Genomic DNA, 17,886 nt, shown 5'->3' with positions numbered 1-17,886 from the left:
GAAAAATCTTGTAGTGCAGTGTTCAGAATACCGAGTAAGTTACTTACAACAACAAAAACCAGTTAGATATCTGAAATGTCGTGCGATCAAAAAAATTAATATCTAAAAAATTATTTCACCACTTTTCGCTGTATCGGTGGTGCAATATTTAAAATTTTCAGCAATATTGAGGTCCAACAGCGTAATCAAAATGCACTCGCGAAATATGAAGCCGTTTGAACCAGCAGTTGGGCCTTTGAACCTGAACCTGTTGGGCCTTTTCTGCTCGTCAGGCGTCCCATTTCCAAAACAAATTTGGCCCTTTTACCATCGTTGCCGGGCGAAATCCTTAAAACCAGTTTTCGTCTTATGTAAGAGTAACATATGATAGCAAAAACCAATTCGATAAATGAATGAGTGAAATATTTGTTGTAGAACCTTTAGGAACACCCATTTTATTCAGGAGTGCGGAATCACCCCGAGAGTGTTGGTCAGGGCGAGATCCTAAAACTATTTCTAAGATATTCTTCGAGCCCATGTATATCAGCAAAAAGGACTTCGATATGTGAACAAGTGACCGACATAACCCCGAATTTACCAAAAGACAATTTCGCCGTTAGCTCTCTTAGGAGTGCAATTTCCGAAAATCCTGCCTTTGTGAGCCCCTACGCTACAACGCAAATGTACTCGCGAAATTTCGGCTCTAGATCTACCGGTTTTGGCTGGCCTTGGAGGAATCAGTCAGTCAGTCACTCAGCCATTCGGGCACCTCATTTTATAGCTATAGATAAATGGCGAAATGAGACTCTCCTGTACTATTACTTTTTCCTGGAGTTCGTAAGGGCATAATCCGTAAGGAAATGATATGACGTAGCGGGGAGTCTGAAAAGAGAGCGACATTTTTCGTACGGTGTGTTCTTTTTGATATCCTGTGTATCTCAACCAATTCCTGGTTTTCTGGCGGTGTTATGTTTTGTTGTGAAGAACGTCGTGTTGCCATAATTCCGCAACGCGGAAGTTTGAGGAAGGCAATGTTTTATTTTTGAGCAATTGAAAGAAACGTTCAACCTAGTGCCCTGAACTGAATTCTCTCATGCGTTGTGGCACAACCAGGAAGTGGCTCTAGTAACAGTACTCCTCCCCAAATCATTGGTGGCCACAAGAATCAATGCTGTGCTGAGATACCTTTATATCAAAAATAGTATCAGTTCCGCTTTACCTCGTATCTTGCTGCAGGCAACTGTCACAATGTTGGACGAACCGCGCAGCACTGCACAGCTAGTGCGGTTAATATTGACTTGAGCTATATGCAATTAGATTAGGTGCGTCGGTAAGCGATACTGTATTCTGAAAGTTTACATGTCTGCAACTATCCAAACTGCAGGGAGTGCGGGGAGAAACCACATGCTCTTTTGGGCCTGTACCGGCTGGGCTGCCTGGTCCAAAGGTAAATGGTTTTATATCATTACTGTTAGCTAGGACATGCACCCTTCCTGGCAGTGTTGCAAAAATTGTAGTACATGAAAGATCTTTATGATTACAAAAGTACCTCACATGACAATACTTTGAAAAATAAAATTCTAGTCAGATTAAGAAATATACATCCATTTTCTATTTTAGGTATTTTTGAAGCAAGTACTCTCTATTCTTAACCCTAGAACATCAGATCATGTGTGCGCGGGTTAGGCTACCTCCGAATGACGGAATGAACGTCGGAGGCAGCTGACCTCAAATGCAAGTTTCTAGTGTTACCGAAGCTGCTCTAAAAACTCTTCAAGCATGCGTATTTGAAACTAGGTTAAGAAATGATGACGAAAACACAAAGGCAGTTCAGAAAGCATGAGTTCGTGGTTTAATACTTCATATGCATAAAATCCAGACATCGGCTGCTTTGCGGCATGTTTGTTTCCGAAATGAGGGGTTGGTGTTGTTTTTACGAACAATATATGCTGTTGCGATGCAGTGGAGGTGTAGGAGTAGAGCATCCGTCTCGAGTCTAGAAGGGCCGTGGTTAGAATCCCAATGCTGCCCAATTCCCACCGGATAAAAGAAATCCGCGTGTTAATGAAATTGCAGAAGGAAGCTTGTGGCGCGGCATGATCCCGGTGACCATTGCCGGTAATGCATGCCCTCACCAGAGCAGCATTGGCCGCCCTGGTGTAGGAATGGTCACTAACTCCCATGATTACGCCAATTAATCTTGCAACCTCAGTATCCAGTGGCTGCGCAGCAACTGACCACGGTGGCGGTCAGACCTTGTGACGCAGCCGGGGGTGCTAAAAGTACCTGTATCCGGACATGCCTTAATTTTAATCTGAAATTGACAACGCTTAACGCGAGAACTTTATTTAGCGAGGCAGGTCTAGAGGTGTTGTGCGAGTAATAGAGGGAATTAAATGGAGTGTAATAGGGCTTAGCGAGGTAAGGAGGACAGGTGAAGCCTTTACAGTGCTGCAAAATGAACGCGTACTATGGTACCGTTGTCTAGTGGACACAAGAGAACTGGGAGATAGATTTGTAGTTAAAAGTATAGCTGGCAACATAGACGAATACTATAGAATTAACGAAAGGGTAGCTGGTCTTGTAATTAGGCTTAATGAGAGGTAAAAAATCAAGGTGGTGCCGGCTACGCGCCTACATCTAGCCACGACAACCAGCTGGTTGAACGCTTCTATGAGAATGTGTTGTGGGGAATGAGTGAAGAAAAAACACAGTATACCGTAGTATTGGGAGGCTTCATTTCAAAAGTACGCAACAAGCAGACAAGGCAGTTGAGAACTATCGTCTGGCTTGTAGAAATAACCGAAGGGGCTTGGGGCTTTTTAGTACAGCTCCCATAACGGAATAATCTAGGCATCATGAATACGTTTTTTTGCAAACGGGAAAGCCGCAGGTGGACTTGAACGAGCCCGAATGGGGAGCATAAGAATGAAATAGACTTCATGCTATGCTATAACCCTGGCATCGGGCAGGATGTGGAAGTGCTTGGACGGATGGGGTGTAGCGACCTGCATGTGGAAACATGTCGAATTAGGATAGATTTAAAAAGGAACCGTAAATAGCTAGTACGAAAGAAGCCGATCAATGAGCTTAGAGTAAAACGGAAAGTTGAAGAATTCAGGATTGAACTGCACAAGCGATATTCAGATCTAACCGAGGAAGCAGAGTTTACGACGCAGGAAGCTAGCGACAACGTTACACGCATTATCACGGCGTGTGGAGTAGAAGTTGGAGGTACGATCGCTAGACTGATAAACGTTCTCAGGAGACTAAATATTTAGTGGAAGCAGTAAAGCCTGACCACATTCACCGCTGCTGACAGAATAGAAATAGCGGGGCTTTCGAAGTTAATCAATAGGCGTAAAACAGGTGACATACGGAAGTATATTATGGAGAGGATTGAGCAAGCTGTGAATAAAGGAGGCCACCTAAAATGAGTGAGGAGGTGTCTAGGCATGAGAAAAATGAGATGTATGCCCTTAAAAGACAAGCAAGGGAATCTCATCTCAAATAGGGATAAAGTAGTTATAGTAGCCGAGTAGTCCTATAGAGATCTGTGCGGTAACTACGACATCCAGGATAATACCTTACAAGGAAGCAGTTCAGAGGGGATACATAATCCACCAGTAACGACTGAAGAAGTAAAGAAGGCTTTCAAAGAAATGAAAGGGGGCAAAGCGCCTGGTGAGGATCAGTTGACAGGAGACCTCTTGAAGGATGGCCGGGAAATTGTACTAGAAAAAACTGGCAAACCTATATCCGCAATGCCTAATGACCGCGAGTGTACCGGAATCATGAAAGGACGTGAACGTCATCATAATTCATAAGAAAGGTGACATGAAGGACTTCAACAATTACAGGCGGAGCAGCTTACTGTCAGTCGTCTACAAAGTACTTACCAAGGTAATTGCTAACAGAATTTCTGCCACCTTAGATTTCAGGTGATGTAAAATCAAGCAGGGTTTCGTAAAGGATTTTCAGCAAAGGACCATATTCACACGATCAATCAGGTGATCGAGAAATGCGCGGAGTATCGTCAATCGCTATATACAGCCTTCATAGATGGGGAAAGCATTCGACCCTGTCGAAACCTCGGCAGTCATTGTGGCGTTGCGGATGCAGGGTGTAGACGAGCATTACGTAAGAATACTAGAAGATATATACAATGGGTCCACAGGTACCATCGTCCTTCCCTAGAAGAGCAGTAAAATACCTATAAGGAATGTCGTCAGACAAGGGAACACAATCCTTACAATGTTATTCACAGCATGTTTTCAATGGGTATTGAGAACATTGGATTGGGAACAGGTGGGGGTAAGGGAAAATACCCCAGTACCCTCAGATTTGCTGATTTCGTGGCCTTGCTAAGTAACTTGGGGGACAAATTCTAAAGCATGATTACCGCACTGGATAACCAGAGTGGAATCGTGGGCCTGTAAAGTAACATTCAGAAAGGGGCATTTTGACATACAAAAAAATGCCTAGAAACGTTTAATCCTAGCTAGTAAACCCTGCCATAGTGACAAAAGCCAAGAATAGTGGCTACGCATTGTTTAATATATAATTGCAAACAGTTGCTGCTTTAGTGTAGTTACACACAAGCTGGCTAAAAATAGTCGAGGCCAAGGAAATGGGAGAACGTCGTCATTCTCCTCGCGTACTGCTTCCATGATTAGAAAATTTCCTGCTGTTGAAATATGGTAGTGCGGGCCATATAAATACACATTATTGGTTTAAGACTATGTTTAATCAGACGTTCTTTAAAAAGCTTACTAGACGTTAACGATGATACGTAACCTGTTTACTTGATCCATTTATGTAGTTTTAGCCAACAGTATATGGCCGATAACCATTCGCGTTTTAACTGAAGAAAGTTACGACACGATGGGACGGTCCATACATACGCACAGCATGAGGCCATCTCGTAACGCCAAGTGGAACGTGCACATCACGCGTCATCCTAGACGGCCCCACGTACCCTACGTTGGTCATTTTGCCCAACTGCTCCCGCGACGTAATCCTTTGAATGAACTTTTTGATGGAAAACGGTGCAATGATTGATCTGCAGACCAAGTCGATAACTTTTTTCTGCGATCACTTCATTATGCCGCAACCGAAACCAGAGCACCATGCTGGTGTAAGCATCGCCGATGATGATGTCACTCTGCCACCGCGCGCAAGCTTGGTGATCACTGTTTACTCAGAAGATGCTGTCCTTGACGTCATTGCTATCGTAGAGGGTGACAAAAGTTTGCTTCTCGACCGTGGTGTCTCCGTCGCACGATCCATTGCGATGTTAACGCAAATCCCACGTTTTGCCCACTAATTTAACCTAGGAGTACCAGCACTTAAACAGGGGCGCTGCAATTGCGTTCCTCAGAGAAACGCAAGAAGCAAGTAACCTGGTCGCAGTCGCCGACTTTGAAAGCGCACCGGAAGATACCTTCAAGCTGCTGATTCCCTTCTACGTGAATCCAGCGTTACCGCCAGAAGAACGGAACAAATTACTGAATTTGCTGAGTCGCTACAGAGATTGTTTTTCGTCGAACTCAAAATTACGTCAGAAACCGTTAGAGAAACCCCAAATTATAACCGAAGATGCAGCCCGACCTACCCGACAGTCACCGTACCGTGTGTCTTCACACGAGCGGGGAGCCATCCGGACGCAAGTCGACGACATGCTTAGCGACGACATTATACAGCTACCAAAATTCTTTGGGCTGCGCCGGTCGTACTCGTGAAGAAAAAATATGGCACATTAAGCTTCTGCTTGACTACCGGCGACCGAACCAGATTACGAAAAGTACGTGTACAACCTGCCAGGAATAGGCGGCGCCCTCGACAACCTCTGCCACGGAAAGTACTTCTTTTCGATGCATTTGAAGACAGGCTACGGGTAAATTGAAGCGGACGAGAGAGACCGAGAGAAGACTGCATTCGTAACCCCGGACGGCCTATACGGGTTGAAGGTGATGCTGTTTAGGCTATGCACGGAACCAGCAACGTTTCAAAGAGACATGTACACTGTGCTAGCTGGCCTGAAGGCGCACACCTGCCTCGTATACCTCCACGACGTTGTGGTATCGCCCGGACATTCGACGAACGCCTTGCAAGGTTGGAGTCTGTACTCGAAGCTATTCGTACGTCGGGGTTAATACTGAAGCCTGAAAAGTGGCGATTCGCGTACGAGCTCACGTTTTTGGGCCACGTCATGAACGCCGCGGGAGTCCTGCCTGACCCGGTGAAAACGTCTGCCATAGCGAAATTCCCAAGGCCGAAAGACAAGAAGGGCGTGCGAAGATTTCTCGGACTATGCGTGTACTAGCGGCGCTTCGTCGCAAACTTCGCACCCATAGCAGAGCCAGAGTTCAGAGCAGAGCCAGAGACCAGAGTTCACGACGCACTATTCTGGTCACATTCTTGGAAGTCGGTGCTGTTCCTGTGGGAGGGAACTGAGCTGGTGTTGGCAATACGTTATCAGAGCACGACGAGGTCGCGGCCGTGTTCGGAAGTCGTGTGAAATGAACGATGCGCCGGCTTTTCGCCTTCTCAAAGCGGCGACATTCGGCGATAATTCCGTCTACTTTGTCACAGTTCTTAAAAACCAGGAGGTTGAACGCGTCGTCCGCTATCCCCTTCAAAACGTGTCGCACTTTGTCTTCCTCGGACATTTGTCGGTCAACTTTTTGACAAAGGCCCAGTATGTCGAGGATGTACCCGACGTAGGACTCAGTGGGGCTCTGCACGCGAGAAGCGGGATTGGTTTTTGCTGTGAGCTGCCCACTAGCAGATGTCCCGAAAATGGCCTTGAGGTCTTCTTTGACAACGTCCCAGCTGGTGAGGCGTGCCTCGTTCGTACGAAACCATGTTTGGGCCGTACCTTTGAGGCAGAAAGACAGGTTGGCGAGCATGATGGTCTGATCCCAGCGGTTGTGGCCACTGACGCGCTAGTACATCATGATCCAGTCTTCCACATCCTCGTCAGCCCTGCCATAGAAGAAGGGAGGGTCCCGGGGGTGCGAAAAAATGATGTGGGGGCTTGTCAAAGGGGCAGTAGCCGCTGGGGCCTCGTTGCGATGCGGGGTTGTCATGGCTGCAGTAGCCGCTGGGTCGTCTGAGCGAAGCTCGGTGAATGAAATTTGGCGACCGCTGCGAAGCTCCGTCTTCTCAGAAGGTCCCGCACCTCCGCCACAAGATGTTACGAGGCGAGGATGCCGTAGCAATTGTATTTGCAATCCTCAAAACGCAAGAGGCTGGGTGCCGCTGGTACACACTGAGGGAAGCACAATCATCACACCTCGTCCTCTTCTTCCACGGGAACTCGTCGCACAATCCCCGTTCGTTTAATCTGTGGCAAATCCCCCCATGACCACATAGTTTGTTATCGCCTGTCGGTGCCTCGTGTCAATATATACATCATGTATGTAAACATTGAAAGAAGCTTTATTATATTATTATTATTTTTTCTCTTCTTGAATTTGGTTTCTGTGTGGTTGTGTCTTGCCAACTGATTGTTGGCTATTTTTCAAACTGTTTACTGTCATTTGTTGCTCTTATCATTTGTCTCTACGCTCTTGCCGTTGTTTTTGCTATATTTCTGTCAAACTTTGTTGCTCTGCTTGTTGTGTGGTCTTTACAATAAGCAGAGCAACAAAGGTATCTTCGTTTTTTATCCTTTTACCTGTACCCAGGCTCCACCTGTGCTTTATTTCTGTCATTTTCACTACCTCAATTTGTGTGTCTCTTGTCGCTTGTTTGTTTCTTGCAATACGTTTCTTGTATTTTGTTTTCATGTAACTATCCGTGCGCCAGCACTCAGGCCTCTAGCTGTTCCTGGGTACGTAAATAAACATGATTGATGGATTGATTGATTTATTGATTGATTGATTGATTATTATTATTATATTGTTAACAGCATGTGTTCCGCCATCGAAAAGAGTATTAGTACAAATGGCCGAGCAGATGGCTGTAGTGGCAAACATGAAAAATAATTTGTTCCTTGTAGATCACGTGTGGTCTATCGCATTGCCCTCAAATTTGGTCGCTTTTACGTTGGCCAAGCAGGCCGCTGCTTTAATGTTCGTTTGCGGGAGCATAACAGTTCACTTAAGGGAGTGCCTTCAGGCCATCTTTCCACCCATTGCAATGATTGTGGCTGTATGCCTTTCCTTCATGATATAACAGTAATGTTCCGGCACGGTGACCAAAAGGCGACGGAAGTAGTGGAAGCGTATAAAATTCGGAAAATGCTTGACTCCTGTGCTAGCGCGACGTCTTTGTAGCTTTCAGATACGCATTTTGGGTATCTTGTTGAGAGCGGTACCAGAGAACATGCACCCTTGCAGTTGCTCTTAATGGGTTCATATGTCATGTTTTTATCTTTGTTTTATACCTTCGGTGGCTCTATATTTGTGTCTCTTCAAAAAAAAAAAAAGAGTTTTGGTTCAGCGCTTGTCCAGTGTAATCCTCCCCTTTGTCCCATTATTTGTGCGTTGTGAAGATGCATTAACTTCACCCTACCTGAACGTCACACTGGAGGTGCAAACTTAACGAAGTGAAGGGTACCTAACCTGGGAAGCACAAATGCTCATAACTAATGCACTGTATCTCAGTTACGATATTTTATGTTCTATTCGTTTTTCATCTTTGTTATTACAGGGTGAGCCAGGCCTTCCTGGTCCTCCTGGTTTAGATGGCATACCAGGGTTGCCTGGTGCTCCGGTAAGTCCTTCCCTATTAAAAGTACACTTATTTAAAGGCAGTATCCGGACGCTGTATTGCATATAGCGCACATTACGAAAACGGGTAAGAGAAACAATTACAAAGAGTATTTTTAATTTCATGAAGGTTACCAGGCGCGGGGAAGTTGGTCAGTTAGTAAACAAGGTCCCTCTAGGATGCGCAATGTTTTAATACTGCAGATTTGTTCTAAGTTTTATATTTAAGTTAGTGATCGAAACAATACCTTCTTGTATACAACATATCCCCTTATAAAGGTGTTTTCATATCACTTATAGTTGCACCAAATATAATATTCTGTGCCCTTTCTCTAAGGGGTAACCAGCGAAGCTGGGCGAAGGCCATGGAGGGAAAGAAATAAAACACTGTTTGTATTTTGTGATGCAACAGACTTCCGAGCCGATTAGCTGAATCGAACTTCAAAGGAGTAGAGTTTTATAATAATGGATAAACAAAAGGCCCTATGTTTCCCTCCCTCGTCTTAGGCGTCCTATTGTTTGTATAACATACCGATTCGAAGCGCTTGGACAGGGAGAAGAGCACTCCGGTCGCATTTGCCCGTGAGACGTCAACGTTTGAATCTCTCACCAGAAAAACAGGAACGCCACCAGAAGAGCAAAAAGCCTGGTTGGCGGGCACGCTGTCCTCTTCATCTCCCACCCGTGCACCTATATCCGGCAACCGCCGATGTGCGCTTGCTTGGACATGGAAGATACCGGGCAAAATATCGGTTCGGAAGCAATCCAAATTTGCGAGAAAAACACCCGAAAGAACGTCACACGAGGAGCCCTTCAAAAAGGAAACACAAAACTTGAGCTCGCGGGCGTAAAAACTTTTCCGCCTTCCCCTTTTATCCTCGCACGCTATATGCGGAAAGCGAGGAAAATACAGCTTCGCTGTAGAACAGAGCATGAATAAGTGAAGGTATTTAGAAACACACAAGGAGAAGCTTGTCATAAGACGCGATATTGACGAGACGAGTAAAACAGTTGTCTTAACAATATATGCTCTGTTGTGGGCATTTATGCTGCATAAGAATGCATATAAAACAGGCAACGAATATTTTCTCAGTGATTGATTGTGGAATTTGGAGCGCTGATGCTACACAGGCAATGAAGCCCGCCGTAGGGGATAGCTCCGGATTAATTTCGACCAGCTTAGGACCTTTAACGTTCCCCAAAATCTTGAACACATGGGGGTTGTCGCTTTTCGCTTCCATCAGAAAAGGGGCCGCCGCGTCCGGGAATTGAACACGCGTCCTTGGGTTCAACAGCACAACTCCACGGCCACTCAGTCACCGCGGCAGGTCGTTGTGGGGCCGTGGTAGCAGAAAGTCGATGGGCAGAATGTCGATGGGCCGTTATTCCTATGGAGGCACCAAAAATTGGGAAGGCGAATAAACCGACCCGTGGCGTACATTTTCAATGTAAAGGCGTGTATTGGAAAATGTAGGACCGCTTTGGAATGTGTGTTAAGAGCACATTGAAACCTTAAAATGTGTGTCTGTGTACACAATATTGTTCCGGACGAACCTCCAATTACCTCTTCCAAGTTTCCCCTACCTTCCCGAGGGCAGACGGCAAGCTCGCGCCCACTACCACGACTTCTCCTTTCCAGACACTGTCACATGCTGTATTGGCGCGGCATATAACCCTATTTGTGGCTGCACTGCTTGGGCTATTATGTCCGGCCTAACTGAGGCCGCAGTCACCTCCACAGGAGGCCCTTGCACGCATCCTATTTCACCAGGTGTCTTCGAACTGGTGGGATTGTTAACGCTACCAGAGAACTAAATTCCTAGCGCCTTTCTCACCGCTATCACATTTGCTCTGATGGTATGGCGGCGATTCGAGCTCTTCCGCACAACCATCTTCCCGAAAACGTCCGTGACGACCGCGCTATAACCCTGTTGCTCTTCTCGCGTGCCTCCATCACTTTGGTGTGAGTGCAGGTGACACATGGATCGCCAGAATTCAGTTTAGAAGCGAGATGACTATCCGGGTGCCTGCGATCCTTCGGCCTTTCCCGCCGATGGCCCACGAGGCATATGTCTACAAAAAGACACTCAAACAATACTAACAACACGTGCGGCAGTCGCTACAGACGTTTAAGCTACCCCACACTTCCCCATCCAGGGCGCAAGTACATACCATGCGGGCTATCCCGCTGAACACCATCATTACTCTGGCATGTCTCTACCTCCAGGGTTATTGCTCAGACGCATACTGTTTCAATTGCCCCTGCACGTACAAAAATGAGGAGCACATCTTCTGTCCCGCCACCCAACTGTCCCATCATTACCATAATCCTATCCTCTTAAATGGCGGGTTTGATTGGCGTCGGAGGCCCTCATTGACAAGCTGGCCATTGTACATCTGGCAAAACAATGCGAATTCGTTTTAGGCTGACCGTAAATAAAGTCCTTGTCTCTTAGATTCTATGCCAGATGAAAGAGCAGCTGTAGCTGGGGGTTATAAAGTTATCAGTGGCGAATGTTTGGACCCGAGAGAAAGTACTTCGTCACAATCTGTCTTATGGCATAGAAAACAACTGTATACGCGCATGCAGATACGTCTAAAATGTCGGTCATTCTATCCTTCTTGAGAACCAAAGAGCAGCTCTAGAAGAGTGGATTGAGAAATCCTGGAGCACTTGTTGCTCCTGTATTGCGTGAAACGGTAATAAAAATTACCCAAATAGCAAGCGCTTCGTTCGCCTGGAAAGGTGGATCGACTGGCGGTTACGCCTAGGGAAGCACTCTCCTAGAGTCGTTATGACCTAATCATCAGCTTAGCTAATCCGTCATATCTCATCACACAGGACGACAATTTTTCTAAAAACAGTCTTTGTCTACCGTACCAACACCTCGAATAAGAAATCCCCTTTCAATTCAATTGCAGTATCGTAGAATTAGCTGGGAGCACTTAGAAGTGATTCGACGGCTTTAGTTGGCTATGCCAACATCTATTCGCGCTGCTGGTTTGCTACCTGCAGTAAGATCACTTGTGTTGTTTTAGAGGAAAACACGGCTCAAAATACGCGTAAAGAGCATATAAAACATGCCATACATTTTAAAGCGTCCTTTGGGAACCTTTTGCACATGAGGTATCACTATTCTTGTGACATGTACTCCACAAGTCATAGGTGCAACATAAGGAACCTTACCTCACGCTGAAAAAAAAAAACACGCACAGAATATTCAATCATTCTGGCCCCAACCGTTGGCTCTTCAGTCCCCGTTAGTCAATACTGTTAACAAGATTTCATCGAATGGTGTTAGCTGCTACCACGTTATGTACTATTATGAGCTTTATGAAAGGGAACACGGGAACACGTGGCAAACAGCCTCGGAACAGACTCGGAGCGATACGCGGATGGCGCTGTGAAAATCAAAGTGGGAAAGGAGGGCGCTCTTCCACTAACTGTTGGCACACCCACCACGCTGGGATTTTTGCAAAGCAGCAGCTTACGTCATTTCGCCGATAATATGGTATCGTCGGGCAGCCGATAAGACGCACGGCGGGAATGGGAACAGTTGTTAGAACAGCGTCCCTCTTTCCACTTTGTTTCCGATGGCGGCCGCTGCGTATAACGCATAGCTCGGTCTGAGGGTGTTTTCTAGGCGTTCCCGTGTTCCCTTTCATATTGCTCATAATAGTACATCACAAGTATAGGCCCGACGCACTTTACCGGGAATTGACATTGAAAACAATTAGAAACGAGACCTTCATATTTAGCGGGTATTCTTTTTTGTTTTGAATATTTTTTAAGCGAGCTTTGGTACGCGAATTTGGGCGAATATTCTTGAGTGGCGTAAGAGCCATCACAAATGTCTAGTTTTAAAGTTTTTGGCAGCGTGTGGGTGCTTGCTGACTCTCTTTCTCTCTCTCTCACACACACACACGCACACGCGCACGCACACGCGCACGCACACGCACACGCACACCCACACGCACACGCGCGTGCACGCACGCACGCACGCACGCATGCACGCACAAACACACAGACACACACACACACACACACACACACACACACACACACACACACACACACACACACACACACACACACACACACACACACACACACACGCACGCGCACGCGCACGCACACGCAGGCACGCACGCACGCACGCACGCACACACATATTCGTGTTCCGGGAATTCAATGACTTAGGCGCTCTTCCATTGAAGTGGAATTTTCTTACCATGCCTTGCTACACCAGCTGCGTTTTATTACTGATCCCACCAAATTTTAATCCATTCTTACGCACTGGTGATTCACTATTTCCATTATTCCGGCTATGCAAGCTGTAACAAGCTAAATATTCTGCGTGATCGCTAGGACTGCATGCCTTTAAATGTAATTACGTAAACATTTTTGATTAACATATGCCCAAGCAATCTAGCGTCCATTCGATACGTCTGGTATGTAAAAACAATCCAACAATCGTAACTGTGGTTGCATTTTACACCTAACAGACAAATAGCTGCTGTGTTGCAGAATTACCGGGGGGACAATCATATTTTCAATTTTATTTTCGAAAATGAGCGACTCGGAAAGTCGTCGATCATGTTTAGCATTCATCACGGAAAGCCCTTGGGGCCAAGCGGGCGCGGAATGATATTGAGTATATTTAGGTTTTGCGCGCTTATATTTAAATCGAAATGCACGATACCACCCGCGAGCCATCAGCACAATATTCTTGTTCGGCCCAGTATAGGGCTAAGCGTATACAGGATGCCCCGGCTATCATTCCCCAAGGTTTTTAAAAAGAGCAATAGGGTTACTTAAAAAAAAACAAGTCCATATTGTTACCTGTACTGTGAAGTATCGACCAGTAATGTGTTTGCAATAAGATCTAATAATTTGTAATGATTATCCATCTCGACAAGTACTCTCCTAATCATCAGTGTCAATGAGACACTTTTAAGTACCCACGAGAGGTATCTCACCACGTTATTTTCAGCGACGAATGAATTGCTTAATCATTTATTTTGGCTGGTAAAGACAGCCTGCGAAATATGAAAAATACCGCGTGACGGCGCTCCAAAGTGCTGCATAAACCTGCGCCCTCAAATTGGCTGATTGAAAGCATCTGCCTTGCCTGTCACACTCTCGAAGAGACAGCGCATCACCTTGATAATGTTCATGCATAGAAAGAGCAGAAACAGCAAGTTTCGTGGTGCTCTTGCGGCAGATAAGGCACAAACTCGGGCACAATTTCTTGTCTTTCTGTTCTTTATTTCAGTCTGGCTAACTAGGAGGCAGCCTGTTCGATGACATTGCTTTACGACGGAGGCGGGAACGCCGTCGCGTGGTATTTTTTATATTTTGCGGGGTTTCCAGTTATGAGCCTGAATAAATAAGTATGCAATTAGTTCGTCGCTGAAAAGACCCGAGTTAGAAACCTCTCGCGGGTATCAACAATTGCCTTGTTGACAGTTTAATAATTAGGATTGTTCTTCTCGAGTTAGATAATAGTAACAATTAATTTGATGTCATTAACTACAGAACTACTGGCCGATATATGACAGCACTGGAAACATTGCGCCCTAGATTTTCTTGGAGTAACGCTTTTGCTTTCTTTAAAAAAATGTTGGTGCATGATAGCTGGGACATCTTGCATAATTGAAAATATTTCTGTACCAAAATCAAGATAGTTGAAACAGGTAGCTGCTTAAGTAATATGCAGTAATATAAGAATCGCCATTTTTCAGTTCCTGAGTTTATTGGCGATCTTTGGCAAAGATTTTTTTAGGGATATTCATACGGAAGAATAACACGCTGTACAAACTTGTGCGGAGACCACAATGAGTCTCTCAAATCGCGTGAGTGGTCTAGTCCTGGCAACGTAAACATTTGAAAGGTTTTTGTATATTCAACTGGCTTACCTAAATTGACGCACATACGTACGAAAAAACAATGTGTGCAATAAAGACGCTTAAAATGCCCCTATTTGGTGGCGGCTGCCAAAACCAAGTACCATCTTTGACCATGGATGGGGCCGAGGGCCTCTAAGCAGCCGCCCAGTTGACAGTACGAGGTGGTTCTAGCCGTGGAGCCTACTGCTTAAAACAAACAAAAAAATTCTTCATCAAATGGTTGTTGGGTAACAGTTATAAAATTTGCAACAGGCTTGATGGACAATACACCGCTTAAAAGGTCTACATGCACCATAAAACTGGTACCAGGGCCGAGAGAGTCGCGGCTCGTCATACGCCCCTTTGTACCGAAATTGAATGAAATGTCAGCAGTCGATCACAAAGCGCGTATGACAAGGGGTGTCTGTCTCGGCCTTGTTACCAGTTCTACACCGCATGTACACGTTTTAAGGGCTTTATTCTTCATCAAGCTGGTTGTAAACTTTATTAGTCTTAACCAACAATCATTTGACGCTGGAATTCTTTTGTTTTATGCAGTAGGCTCCACGACTAGAACCACCTCGTATTGCCAACTGAACGGGCCCTTAGGGGCTTCTCGCCCCCAGCCGTGCGCCGAGACAGTACTTGGTCTCGACAGCGGCAACCAATAGGGAACTTTTAGGTGTTACAATTAGGCATACTATTCGCACCTCACATGAAGTCACATAACAAAACATAAGGTAGGGAGCAATAAATGTACAACAAATATGCCCATTATGGTGGTACAACAAAAAAATAAGGTGTTAAGTCGCGTTTAAATTTGTAATGAAGCAATGAAGGTGCGTAACTGGTGGGCACTTAAGGTGCTCGCAAGGATAAAAGTTTTTGTGGACCATGGTTTCATTTGTTAAGCAAATTCCGAGGCTATAGAAAACGTTGATGTTTATATATTTTGTCACATCTACGTTCAAGCAACGTGCAAGCAATCCCGCAATAGATGCATTTCCTGATGCAGTGTGGTGTAAATTTAAGAGCTAACACGATGGCCCTAACGCCACAACACCCTGATGAGTGTCGATGAATCCGAATACGTTCACTGTCGCTGAGTAATGGGAACTACGCACAATAAATTGAAACTGGCAGTCTCAAAATATTGGTAACACGTTTTATTACAGGGTGAAAGAGGAGAACCAGGTCCTCCAGGTTTACCTGGGATTCCTGGCTTGCCGGGCGATGTCACTCTTGCGGCAAGTCATTTTTGAAATTTTCTCTGTCTTCCAGTTTACATTTCACAGAATACAATGCGGTTAAAAACACAAGCAATCACGTGTAATACTTAGCAGAATAAAAAAAATGAAATCGTTTCTTAATGCGAGGTTATTAAAAACAGCTGTGTCAAAAATAGGCAGCCTAAACAAGAATTACAAAAATTCTTTGTGGCCGCTTTGCACAAGAAACGGTTGTAATGATCAAACTTAGAGATTTACTATGGTAACTAACAAGCGGTTATATCTAGCAAAACGGTCGCATGTAATCTAAAGATTTCAATGACAACCATGCGAAAATCTCCTGGGAAAAGAATTGGTTTATGATTGCCCATGAAGTGGATTTGAGGTAATATCAGTGTGTGATTCGTCGATCTCCAGGAACGAGACTCAACCGTCAAGGGAGGACAGAAGCGACCATTGGGGTCTGGGCTAAATGGAAGGTCTAGTGGAAGCTATTGAAAAGGAAGAAGCAATGCGTGCGCTTATAGGGCAGGAGGCATGACGATGATGGTGCTAGCCAAGGGCTATTTGCCGAAGGCCATTAAAGTCTGGCTCGCCGCCGAAGGCCGTGGGCAGTCGATGATGATGGAGCTCTGACATTTTTAAAGAGATTTTATAATCTCTTTCAAGATATCTTTGTAATATGTTTCAGAATTGCTATTGTGAAAAATATTAAAAACGTGTCCTAAGTAACTTAACCTCAGTTACCCTTTAGATCGCTCCTCTGCACCCGATTAATGTCACTGGTACTGTCAAAGCCTGGTAGTCTTCACCCAGCGGCATGGCACTCCCCCCAAAAATTAGTGTAGGCTTTTTGAATCCCACACTTGTTATAGGAATATTGAATGACGGATGATTATCTTTGCTTTGAATAGCCTACATTCTAGAAAGTGGGGTGAATATTTGCACTGAAGTGATGTTTGCTTATGAATAATGCCATTCTGACTTCCTTACAAATGGGTACCAGGACAGCAAATGGGGGCTCGAACAGTACAGTAAAACGGTACTTAACTCCCCAATACGGGTTATATCATCCTTGAAATTGAGATTACCTTTTCTGCACTCCCCGAAACCTAGGTAGAAAAACAGTGGTCTCCAAAATGCCTGCTGCAGTGAATGAAATGTCTGCTGAACGGTTGCTACAGCCGAACGCGGCAAAAATGTTCTTGTGCTCTGCGGATAATGCAGCGCTGTGTAGCGTCCATTTAGATCGCAAAGAGAGTTGTAAGGCCTACGGGCTAAGTGTGGAGCTTTATTGCCAAATACTTTAGGGCCAATTGTTATTAATAAATGAAACACGCACTGCGGAAAGGACGTAGCTTTTCAATGAAAAGGTCCTAGCGTGCTTGAATACAGGACGTAAAGTGTATTCTGATCTATTGTGGGTTGATCATTAGGATTACAACAATTTTATGGCAATAAAACACCAGAACGTCTCAAGAGCCTAACCTTAGAAAACTTTAGGGGCCGAACAGCAAGATGCTGCTATTTCTAAACAAAGGCATATCATGGGTCGCAGTTGGTTGGATCCTACCTAGCAACGAGTAGTTTCTTTACTTCCTTCGTAATGACCTCTGCGACTATTGCTCAAATTGTGGTTTTAATTTTCGGATTAGATCAAAAGCATGAGGATCAGATTTTGTTGTAAGGTGGCTTTTACTGCTCAAAAAAGTGCATGGGGTGTAAAACAGCTAACAGCTATTTTTAGCACCTTGGCGAGTTTGTGCGGAACTTTGAATCTAGCACAGTTGCCGAAGCTTGCAGAAGCCATTTTAATGGCCAGAAACTTTTTATGTCGATTACAACGTTGTCCTAATTTAAACTGGCGAGAGCTTGTCAGGCCTCAAAAGTACCTTTTTCCTCCTCCTTCATGCTTTGCAAAATACATAAAACTTTGAAAATGGCGCAGTGTGTAGGCACGCTAAAGCAAATATTGGGGCCTGAAGTTTTTAGGTGACCTCCAGATTTAAAAAAATTGAATGTTCTTTTCTAAGATGCTATTTTAAAAAACTTTGGTGATTGAACTTTCGTGA

At 44.9% G+C, this 17,886-nt stretch overlaps 1 long non-coding RNA gene across 1 annotated transcript; it reads left to right on the top strand.

The window, feature by feature from the left end:
* The first annotated feature begins 995 nt into the window (after positions 1 to 995).
* Positions 996 to 15,837, top strand: LOC144167075 (uncharacterized). Its single transcript, XR_013321837.1, has 3 exons — positions 996 to 1,426; positions 8,638 to 8,700; positions 15,761 to 15,837. It is a non-coding gene; the product is annotated as an uncharacterized LOC144167075 (long non-coding RNA).
* The last annotated feature ends 2,049 nt before the right edge of the window (positions 15,838 to 17,886 follow it).

Source organism: Haemaphysalis longicornis, unplaced genomic scaffold (assembly GCF_048455015.1).
Source record: "Haemaphysalis longicornis isolate Haplotype H1 unplaced genomic scaffold, Haemaphysalis longicornis Haplotype H1 scaffold_2, whole genome shotgun sequence".
Taxonomy (NCBI): Eukaryota; Metazoa; Arthropoda; class Arachnida; order Ixodida; family Ixodidae; genus Haemaphysalis; species Haemaphysalis longicornis.
Note: the sequence above shows the minus strand (reverse complement) of the source record. Positions and strands in the feature narration are given on the sequence as shown.